The sequence below is a fragment of the Gorilla gorilla genome, chromosome 5 (assembly GCF_029281585.2).
Source record: "Gorilla gorilla gorilla isolate KB3781 chromosome 5, NHGRI_mGorGor1-v2.1_pri, whole genome shotgun sequence".
Classification (NCBI taxonomy): domain Eukaryota; kingdom Metazoa; phylum Chordata; class Mammalia; order Primates; family Hominidae; genus Gorilla; species Gorilla gorilla.
This window is the reverse complement of record NC_073229.2, coordinates 145,541,900-145,553,232: the sequence shown is the minus strand read 5'-3', so window position 1 is coordinate 145,553,232 and position 11,333 is coordinate 145,541,900. Positions and strand designations below refer to the sequence as shown.

The 11,333-nt window shown below is 37.6% G+C and overlaps 1 non-coding gene across 1 annotated transcript; it reads right to left on the bottom strand.

Moving 5' to 3' along the window:
- Positions 1-10,637: 10,637 nt before the first annotated feature.
- On the bottom strand, positions 10,638-10,744 carry LOC115935102 (U6 spliceosomal RNA). The gene has a single exon (XR_004070812.1). It is a non-coding gene; the product is annotated as a U6 spliceosomal RNA (small nuclear RNA).
- Between the last annotated feature and the right edge of the window lie 589 nt (positions 10,745-11,333).

The window sequence follows — 11,333 nt, the reverse complement described above, 5'->3', positions numbered from 1 at the left end:
CAATTACAGTATACATGGATATTAATATTAGAACAGTTAAACTATACTACTGCGGAGAAAATGTTTTATCAACCAGAGTACCGTGCTTATTTATACTTTCTTTTGCTTTTAGTCCTATAGACACCACATACTTCCAAAGTTACTTAAGTCAGCATACTTTTCCCCTACTCTAAACATTTGTTTTATAATTTGTTAATTTTTTGGAAAAATCATTATATTAATTTAGATGTGCATTTACATGGGGTAAATATTTGGAAAATTTTAGTCAAATGTTGGGTGGGTTCTGTATTGTTGTAGGTCTTGTAAAAATTAGAGATATTTTCCCATTTTAAGTTAGTTTGCTCATTTAAACTGTCACATCACAAAGAGAAAAATAAGTCCTCAAGGTGTAAAAACCAGCCAAAATGTTTTACTGTCTCTTTATTCTACTTCAAACACAGTGACGAGCAATATCCAGATATTACCTGCACTTTCCTGCCCTCTGCTTGAACGTGAGATTCTTTAATTTTCCAGATGGTCTGGCGTTCCAGAGGTTCAGGTGAATGACAAAGGGTTTGCTCAACACCTACAGCACAGCCTCTACCAGCAGGACTGGGTTAATGTCAGAAGGGGTAAAAATGTTCCATTTCTTTTTATTACTTTTTTCAGGCAAGAGATTGTGGGCTCATGGTGAGACTCACTCATAATCCTATGATCTCATTTGGATCACAGAGGGCAAATTTCTTCTTGTCCTTCATAGACACACAAAAAACAAGGCTGATGTCTAGAAAAACAACACGGGCGCTTTGAGCTGAGGATTTACACACTGCTGGCTTACACATGGTGGTGGCAGATATTTCAAGTTCCCCAAATGAGATTTTTCTCAAGGTCTACTATAAGACATTCATCTCTCTACACTGAAAAAACTGCACGGAAACCAAACACAAATATGTTTGGAGTCAAATAAATGGTTTTGTGGATGAATGTATCCACATATTGAAAAGTTCTTGGGTATTAAATTTCACATCTAGGGAGTCTCATTGAACTACACAATAGAATGATTTAAAAATCAGCCTCATTTAGGTGATTCTGAGAACACCCTTTTAGGATGTTACCAATGCTCTTATCATTCTTAAAACAATCCTTAAGGACTGTATTTTGAAGTAAGCTCTTAGGTTACTGTTCCATGATAAAGTCATTTTCTAGGCAATTCCCTATGGAAGTGGCAATTTAATTTCAACAACTACAGAGATGATCCTGGTAAAACCTCAGTACAGATCACTCGCAGTGTAATTCTCTTTTGAGATAAAGGAAAGGTTACTCCATAGCTATTTCATCAGGATTTCTTGCCATGATGAGCATTGGATATATTTGTTTACAGACTGGTCCTTTTAGTCCCCTACTGGGATCATTTCTACATTTCTGTTAACTGCATTACTCCCCATGAATTTTAACTGATATTGTGTCCCTAGAATTCATACTCATTGACCCTATTATGCCCCAGGAGCAATAGTAAAGAAATCCTATACAACTTTCTCACGAAACAACCCAGGCTCAACGGTATGATTTGTATCTATTAGTTTTTCCAAATATATACAATATATATTAAATTACAATATGTAATACATAATTTTTTCTCTCTCTCTTTTTCTTTCTCCACTCTCTGCAGACAGCTTATGTCCATCTGTACTGTACATGGCCACAAGCCAGGTGTTTCTAGAAGCTCTTGGTTAAATTTTACTTTATAAATCTGAAACACCCTGACATACTACTTATTTTCTTTCTTATTTAGGAAAACATGCAAAAAAAGTGACTTTTGTTTTTTTTTCTCAGACTAGTTGTTACACCATTGATAACAATGGCAACTCTAGCCAGAAAGCAAGGTGAGCACATGAATTGGGGTAGCCCATAAACAAAATCCCATTCAGAGCACATTATTTGTATCATTGAGAATAGGATTGTTTTAAAATTTATATTGTGAAAATTGATTTCTTTTGTTATTCATAATAAAATATCTTTAGATTTTAATTCTTTTTCTATATAGTTTAAACATACTGTTTTAAAGAAACAGGATAATATAAGAGGTTAAGAAGGTAGGCTCTGGAACCAGACTGCCTGGTTTTCAACCCAACTGCACTACTTACCAATTGGTATTATGTGACCTTAAGCGTGTTATTTATCTTTTTGGTACTTCAGTTTCCACTTTTAAAAAATGGGCAAAAACTAGTTCTACATTACAGTTATGGTGGGCATAGCAAAAGAATTAATATGTGTCAGCTATTTAGAAAAAAATATTGATACAGAGTAAACATTTAATAAATGTCAGTTACTCATTATTGTGCACCTATTATCACACAGTCTATTTTAATTTGTGTGGTAATATGCTTTGGTTTTAAATAGTTATTCCTAAAGTATATGGTGTTTGTAACCAAATAGAAGTTGCAGAATATATCAAATTCCTAATAGTCTGGTTTATTATGTTATAGCCCACAGCAAAACTTTGAAGAAATTGAAAAATTGGACTACTTTTCTTTGAAATTACCGTTTAAATATCTACCACCTATTGGAGCAATAATCAATAATCTATATTGTAATCCATATAAAGCTGGACCTCCTGCTCTCACTCTGAAGTCAACCTGAGCATAATATGTAACTAGAGAACAAACATACAAACAAAAACATAACATGCCTAAAAATTCAGAAAGCAATTTCGTTTACTAATATCTCTGAAAAAACACCAAAAAGGATTTTTGGTCATAATATACAACAAAATATATTTAAATCCTTTTTCACCTATCTTCTTAAAGTCCTGTACCACATGGTAGAGCGGCTCACTGTGTATTCATCCTAAGAGTTTTTTTTTTTTTGAGATGGAGTTTCACTCTTGTTACTCAGGCTGGAGTGCAAGTGCAATGACACGATCTCGGCTCACTGCAACCTCCACCTCCCGGGTTCAAGCAATTCTCCTGCCTCAGCCTCCTGAGTAGCTGGGATTACAGGCATGCGCCACCACGCCCGGCTAATTTTGTATTTTTAGTAGAGACGAGATTTCTCCATGTTGGTCAGGCTGGTCTCGAACCCCTGACCTCAGGTGATCCACTCGCCTTGGCTTCCCAAAGTGCTGGGATTACAGGTGTGAGCCGCCACGCCCGGCTCAGAATTTCTTAAAATGTGCCCTAAAGACAGCCTGGATTAGTCCTTACCTTTCTTGCCCTCCTTTCCTTTAGGATCCATATTTTTCTTCTGCAAGCAACTCTTTTGTCATTTCCAGTATAAAGCAATCTAGCTCAAACCCCTTTCAGTTATTTCTTTATTTGGTACTCTGAAATGCACAACAAAACCTAGGCATTTAAGACTCAAGAAAATTATTCATAGTGGTCAGGCCAAGAAAGAGGATATGAAGGTTTATATGTTGGCTTACACTTGTAAACCCAGCACTTTGGGATGCTGAGGCAGGAGGATCACTTGAGTCTAGGAGTTTGACATCAGCCTTGATGACATAGTGAGACCCTATCTCTACAAAAAATAAAAAGTATAGCTGGGCATGGTGTCACGTACCTGTAGTTGCAGCTACTTGGGAGGCTGAGGTGACAGAAATGCTTGAGCCCAGGAGATCGAGGCTGCAGTGAACTGTGATTATACCACTGCACTCCAGCGTGGGCAACAGAGCAAGACCCTGACTCAATAAATAAATAAATATTTTTTAATAAATAAAACGTAATATTTTTCTACAACAATTGGAGTTATAACATAGAAAAATAGACTATGTGATTAATAAAGACACATACTTGTATACATACCTAGTATTTATTTTTCAGTCCACACTTATGCTTACTAGTTAACTGACAAAACATATATGCAAAAACAGCTATAATGGCAAATTGTGGTGTCTTTCTTTAGACATGAGAAGTCTAATTTTAGAAAGACCTTGATGATCAACTGATTCTGGTCAAAAAGTACTAATTTGTTACATCTTGAAGTGTTTACATACCAATAGTAGCACAATTAAGCATGTGTTTTGGATAGTGTCCTTGTTTCTAAACATTGTAAAGTGTAGTATTAAAATCCTGCTTTATCAGAATATTTACTTGAACTGTCCTTTTAGAATCTGGATCCTTGTTTGGAATCACTGCTCATTTTATTACTTATTTTGGTTTTTTTTGAAAAATGAGAGAATGGGGGAATTTACAGTCAAGTGATTTTCAAAATTTAGTAAGTAATTCCTGTGAAATTAAAACATTCTGTTGGAACATAGAAGAGGAGAGTGAGGTCAGCAATACTGCATAGTACCTAGTTTATTGTTAATGCATCCTTTCATAATGACGTAGTAGAATCAGATGTAGATAATTGGATATGACATTTAGCTGTTACCAAGTGATAAAATGTTGATTGCTTTATACTACTGCCTAGCTACACCCCCAAATGAGTTTTCAGGTTAGGAATAATTTCTGAAATAGGTTACAGATGGTATAATGATGTGATAAATGTTTGGAGTTAAAGTGAAGATAAATCAATAGCTGAAAATATTCTTGGTGTAAAAAATAAAAAGTATTCTAGGGATGAAACTGACACTTTTTTTTTTTTGGCTCATGAGCATTTATTTAGATCTCTAGAAGAAAATTATGAGCTATATTTTTATTCTTTACCACAGAGAAGCATCTGAAATACAGGGATCCTTTGAATAAAAATATACACAATCAATAGCCACAGTTTTTGTACCTCAGGATATTTATCTGACTTTGTGAAGCAGATATATTTTTCTGATATGCAAAGCCTTAACAGCTAGGTATCAAAAGAATTATTTGTCTTCATTTTTTGCCTTAGAAAATGTTTGGAAGTAGACCTAATGATTAAACCTTTAGGAAAAAATGAATTATTCATATCTTTCCTGTGTGACTTATTGCTTTCATCACAACTGTATATTAACAATATTTCATAGTCACTATAGGTAGTGCCTTATGTTTAACTATGAGAGAAGTTTGTCTAGAAACAAAGTAATGTTGTTTTATTGGTTCATCAGGAGGATAAGCTCTCTTTTAAGCACCATTATATAATGTCAGTGATTTAGAGAAAGTCCTCTTACTCTTTTACCCATAGACTAGTTGTCAGATAATGTTAAGACTTATTCCATAGAGTCACCCTTAATTCCTGTTAGTAACATTTGGTAAGTTCTGAAGATATATGCAAAATGTAAACTTGTGTCATAAATTAAAGTCATTACAAGAGTACACAGAATACAAGTTAATGCAATAGTGTTTAGCTTCTCTTCTATTGGATTCTTTTTTTACTCATATGAAATTATTGTCTTATGATATTTAAAGCAAAAGAAAGCAAAAAGTTCAACACAAAGTAGAAAGAGGACAATAGTAAGCTCTCAACTGCCAAGATTAATAATGTGCTTTGGGTATGCAGAAAATCAAACAGCAACATACTGACTTAATAGGGGGCAGAATCCTGTTTGTCATTCACTGTTTACCCACAGGTCTCTGAAATTGTCTGCTCTGTTATGAAATGTATAGTGAAGTAGCTGATAGCAGTGTATTTTCTCCAATAGGATTCTTATCCTTACTTTAGGTCTATCTAGTGCTGTCAAAAAATAAATTATTAGTCTTGAAAGTTTGCCCTAGGAGCGCCTCTGCCCGGCCGCCCCTACTGGGAAGTGAGGAGCCCCTCTGCCCGGCCAGCCGCCCCGTCCGGGAGGGAGGTGGGGGGGTCAGCCCCCCGCCCGGCCAGCCACCCCGTCGGGGAAGTGAGGGGCGCCTCTGCCCGGCCAGCCGCCCCGTCTGGGTGGGAGGTGGGGGGGTCAGCCCTCCCGCCTGGCCAGCCGCCCTGTCCGGGAGGGAGGTGGGGGTGTCAGCCCCCTGCCCGGCCAGCTGCCCCATCTGGGAGGGGGGTGGGGGGGTTAGCCCCCCGCCTGGCCAGCCGCCCCGTCCGGGAGGTGAGGGGCGCCTCTGCCCAGCCGCCCCTACTGGGAAGTGAGGAGCTCCTCTGCCCAGCCAGCCGCCCCGTCCGGGAGGGAGGTGGGGGGGGTCAGCCCCCCGCCCGGCCAGCCGCCCCGTCGGGGAAGTGAGGGGCGCCTCTGCCCGGCCGCCCCTACTGGGAAGTGAGGAGCCCCTCTGCCCAGCCAGCCGCCCCGTCCGGGAGGGAGGTGGGGGGTCAGCCCCCCGCCCGGCCAGCCGCCCCGTCGGGGTGGGAGGTGGGGGGGTCAGCCCTCCCGCCTGGCCAGCCGCCCTGTCCGGGAGGGAGGTGGGGGGGTCAGCCCCCCCGCCGGGCCAGCCAACCCGTCCAGGAGGGAGGTGGGGGGGGTCAGCCCCCCGCCCGGCCAGCCACCCCGTCCGGGAGGTGAGGGGCGCCTCTGCCCGGCCGCCCCTACTGGGAAGTGAGGAGCCCCTCTGCCCGGCCACCACCCCGTCTGGGAGGTGTACCCAACAGCTCATTGAGAACGGGCCATGAAGACAATGGCAGTTTTGTGGAATAGAAAGGGGAGAAAGGTGGGGAAAAGATTGGGAAATCGGATGGTTGCCGTGTCTGTGTAGAAAGAGGTAGACATGGGAGACTTCATTTTGTTCTGTACTAAGAAAAATTCTTCTGCCTTGGGATCCTGTTGATCTGTGACCTTACCCCCAACCTGTGCTCTCTGAAACATGTGCTGTATCCACTCAGGGTTGAATGGATTAAGGGCGGTGCAAGATGTGCTTTGTTAACCAGATGCTTGAAGGCAGCATGCTCCTTAAGAGTCATCACCACTCCCTAATCTCAAGTACCCAGGGACACAAACACTGCGGAAGGCCGCAAGGTCCTCTGCCTAGGAAAACCAGAGAACTTTGTTCACTTGTTTATCTGCTGACCTTCCCTCCACTATTGTCCTGTGACCCTGCCAAATCCCCCTCTGCAAGAAACACCTAAGAATGATCAATAAAAAAAAAAAAAAAAAAAAAAAAAAAAAAAAAAAGGGATGAAGAGGAAGGTTATTGGATATGCAAGCACTGTTTGTTAAATTCAAATAACTGAGTGCTAACAATGCCAGACACTGTTCTAGTTGCTTGGAATACATCAGTAAACAAAATAAAAATTATTCTTGCCCAAAAAAAAAAAAAAAAAAAAAAAAAAAAAAAAAGAAAGTTTGCCCTAGGAAAGCTCCATCTTGATATAAAAAAGTAGGAGCAGACATCTGGTAGATATAAGCTACCTAGCAAGTGACAGAAGAATGTACATAATATGCTTATTTCATTGGTTTACTAAGTTGGAAAGTAATATATTTCTATATCACTGGCTATTGGACAAGGTAGAGAGTTTTTAAAGACATTATTGAATATATTATGAATTATTAATGTCCTTCCCCAACCTATCAAGCTAAAAAAATGAAGTATTGGTAGAAGAAATTATTTGACATTAGGTAGAATAGTGTAAGATTAAATTTGAAGGAACAAATTTCCTTGTGATTTGTGCTTTTTCTTGTCTCAAAATTTTGAATCCAGCAAGCCCAGCTATTTCTTTTTCTTTTTGAAATTTTAAAGTATTTTAAATTGACAAATTAAAATTGTATATACCCAAGATATACAATATGATGACTTGATATACATATACATTGTATACTAATTATCATGTGAAATTATGAACTATTTTTTAAAAATTGCTTTTCTGGGGGTCTTCATTAGTGAGGAAGTGAGTAATCTTGTATTTTTGTGTCTTAAAAGCACTTTTTTCTATCTACATGTTGTATAGCTACTTTAATGCAAGTGCTTACACTGCCATACTATCATTCTTTGCTTATGTCTACTGTAGACAATCAAAGTTGTAATGAGTATCAATGATCATTGTTGTTGTATTGTATGTCTTCACATTCGAAGTAAAGCCCAGACATTCTTCAGAGAAAACTACAGAGGAAGCCAGTGTGACATCTATGACACATATTAGAGATAGAAGATTTTGAATTCCATCACTATCTTTGTAATCTGTAAAATCCAAAATTGCTAGGTTTTTGATAATTGGTGAGTACTTTTACTCATACCACTCCCATGCCCTTCCCGCCTCACTATTACTTCTCAAACTTTTTGGACTTCTCCATTTGTGTCTCCTCACAAACGACTGGAAAAAAAAATTGGTTGAGAAAGCAAAAGTTGGTGACATTTCATATTTTACTGTTAATTAAAATCTTCAATATTTATATAGTTTTCTTTGTACAAGAATAGTACTGTAGACTTTTTACTAGTGATATTTTGTTTGAATATGCAGACCCATAATTATTAGATCAAGGAAGGTTAGCTAAAATTAAGAGATCTCATAGACTAAACGCTACCTTGAGGAATTTACCACAGTCTAACACTAGGGTGTGACATTTAGTGTTTCAGGCTTTAAACATTTTTAATTGTATATAGTAAAGTAATACATGTACATAGTTTAAAAGTCAGAGTTGATAATGAAAAGTAGCAGGTCATACACTGCTTCACCTATGGCTTACTCCCAGATAACTTCTCTCCTGAACCAACCATTTTCAACTCTTAAATTGTTTTATTTTTTTAAATTTATAATTTACCTGTTATTTGAAAACTTCTGCTTAAATTCCTATTTCTTATTATATCAGTTTGATCATTATAACTTATTTCCTACTGTGAAAGCCACCTTTTACCAATTGTCCTCCTTCCATTCTTCCAGCAGAATTACATCATAAGTTTTGGGGAAGTCAACATTTAGTTTTGCATTACTATGATTATGGCTATGTACTTTTACTCTATATTGTTCATTGCTGTGACATAAATTGTACAATTCTTATATTTCCTTTTGGAATTAATGACTGCCTCATTTTGAGAAGGTTTAGTTTTTTTTATAACTGTGATTGATTTATCCACAAACTCTGCAACAAAAATCTTTTTAAAAAGCTGAAATAAACTCTTAATCATGTTTTAAAAATCAGGAAATTCAGCAGTTTCCTTTGGATCCTTGAGAAATCACACTAGGCATCCTTCATCTTCCTGCTTCAGTCTAGAGTGATAAATTTCAGTGCCTGCCTCAGAGCTGTCATTCTGGGCCATCCACTCACGATCATTTAAGAAATCCCTTACCTGTTTGCTATGTTGAAGTTTATATTTTCTGGGTTTCATGTCTTTCACTTTGTGGTTGACTACCTCATTTTAGCAAAACTCATCTTCCAGTTGTTTTCTAAGAAAAGGTTTATGGGCTTGTGTATATAAAAATGTCATTTTTTTCCGTTTTTTTTTTTTTGGTGAGTCAGGGTCTTGCTTCCAGCACACTTTGTATGATTTTTTTTTTTTCAGTCATTGTTCTGGGCATTTGGCGGCCTTTTTCATGTGGAAATGTATATTTTCTCATTCTGATACTTTTACTTAAATTGTATCTTTAATAATTGTATCTCATGCATTTTCTTTTTTTTGTTTCTGAAAATTCTGTTGGTTAAACAGAGATCTCTTGGTTTTGGTCATTTAACTTTATTTGTTTTCTTCAGTGGTGAAATTTTTCATAATTTTGTTATATTAATAAGAAATAGTCTCAATATTAACATTTAGAAGTTCTACTTAACATATTTTTTTAATTTGACAACTGTGTTTCTAATTTCTAAGAATACTTTCTTGTTCTCTGAATGCTCCTTTATTTTTCAGCCCCAGCCAACACATTGTTTGTAGCTTTACGAGTGACCTTCAGGGAGAGATACCTAGCTTAGTCATGTCTGGATCTTGACCCACAAAAACTATGGGATGATAAATGTTGTTTTAAATGCTAGGTTTTGGAATAATGTTTTATGCAGCAATAGATAACAAGCAAATACAACAAGACTTTTTGGTTTTCTTAAAAATATATACATATTTTCATGAGAAAAGACAAGCAACACAGCTGAATATAGCAGTATTCTCTTAACACAGGGCAAAAAGAATATTTTATATCCATGTATTATTAGTGCTTTTGCCATTTTATATAGATCAAATTATAAAGAATGAATATGAATATTTTCCTTTCTTCCATTCATGAATTGCTATCTTATGATGTTATTAATGGCTATTAATGAATGTCCTACATTCTCAATTTATTAAATTTCAAATTACTTTCCATGTTATTAGTCTGTATATTTTTATATTGTTCTGAGTTAGCTAAGATAAACCTTTAAATCACAAAATTTCAAATGAAATTTCAGTGTTTTAAACGCCCCCCAGTGGCCACGTGCGGTGGCTCATGCCTGTAATCCTAGTACTTCGGGAAGCCAGGCAGGAGGATCACTTGATCTCAGGAGTTCAAGGCCAGCCTGGGTAGTATAGTGACATCCCATTTCTACAAAAAATAAAAAATTAGCTGGGTCGGTGGTGAATGCCCGTGGTCCTAGCTATTTGGGAGACTAAGGTGGGAGGATCGCTTGAGCCTGAGAGTCAAGGCTGTAGTGAGCTGTAATCATACCATTGCACTGCAGCCTGGGCAACAGAGTGAGACCCTGTCTCAAAAAAAAAAAGCCCCACACCCGAATACTATCATTACCAATGACCATTAAGGTGATAAAGAATGTAATTATGACAAGGATCAGTATGAATTCCATTTATGTTCAAATGCATGTTCACTGAAGATGCCATGATCAGTGACGAAATTAGTGAATAAAATGGGAGTCCTGTACACCTTTCTCCTTCTTTTTATTTATTTTTATTACTTTTTTATTTTTTAAAAGGGAATACTTCACAAACTTGCATGACTTCCTTGTGCAAGAGCCATGCTACTCTTCTCCATATCATTCCAATTTTAGTATATATGCTGCTGAAGTGAACACTTTTAATAAAAATATTTTATCACTTGGCTAGAAACTAAAGAAGATCTGATGGATTATGAAAGGAGTGCTGTCATAAAGAAGAAAAGTTACCATAATGGAAATCAGATATAGGCAACATATTCAATGTCAGTAGTAAAAGAGGTCATTTTAAAATCATGTTTGAAAAAGTGGGTGGGGAGTGGAGCAAAATAGCTGTTACTGAATAACCATTCTTTGCCAGACACTATGCTAACTGCTTATGCGCCATCTCATTTAATACCCACAACAACCCTGTGAGTTAGGCATTTGACTCTCCTTTTGCAGATTAGGAATCTGATGCTCACTTGTTAGTGCCAAGGAGTTAATAAGCAATATTGCTGAAATGCAACCCCAGATATGTGGGACCCCAAAGCTTCTCTTCTCTCTGTAATTCCCTTTCTGATACAAATGAAGAATTCTGTTTCATATCTGATGTGGTTTGACTGTGTCTCCACCCAAATCTCATCTTGAATTGTAATCCCCATAATCCTCACATGTCAAGGGAGGGACCCAGTGGGAGGCGATTCTATGAGGCAGGGTTGGGGGTGAGGTTTCCCCCATGCTGTTCTTG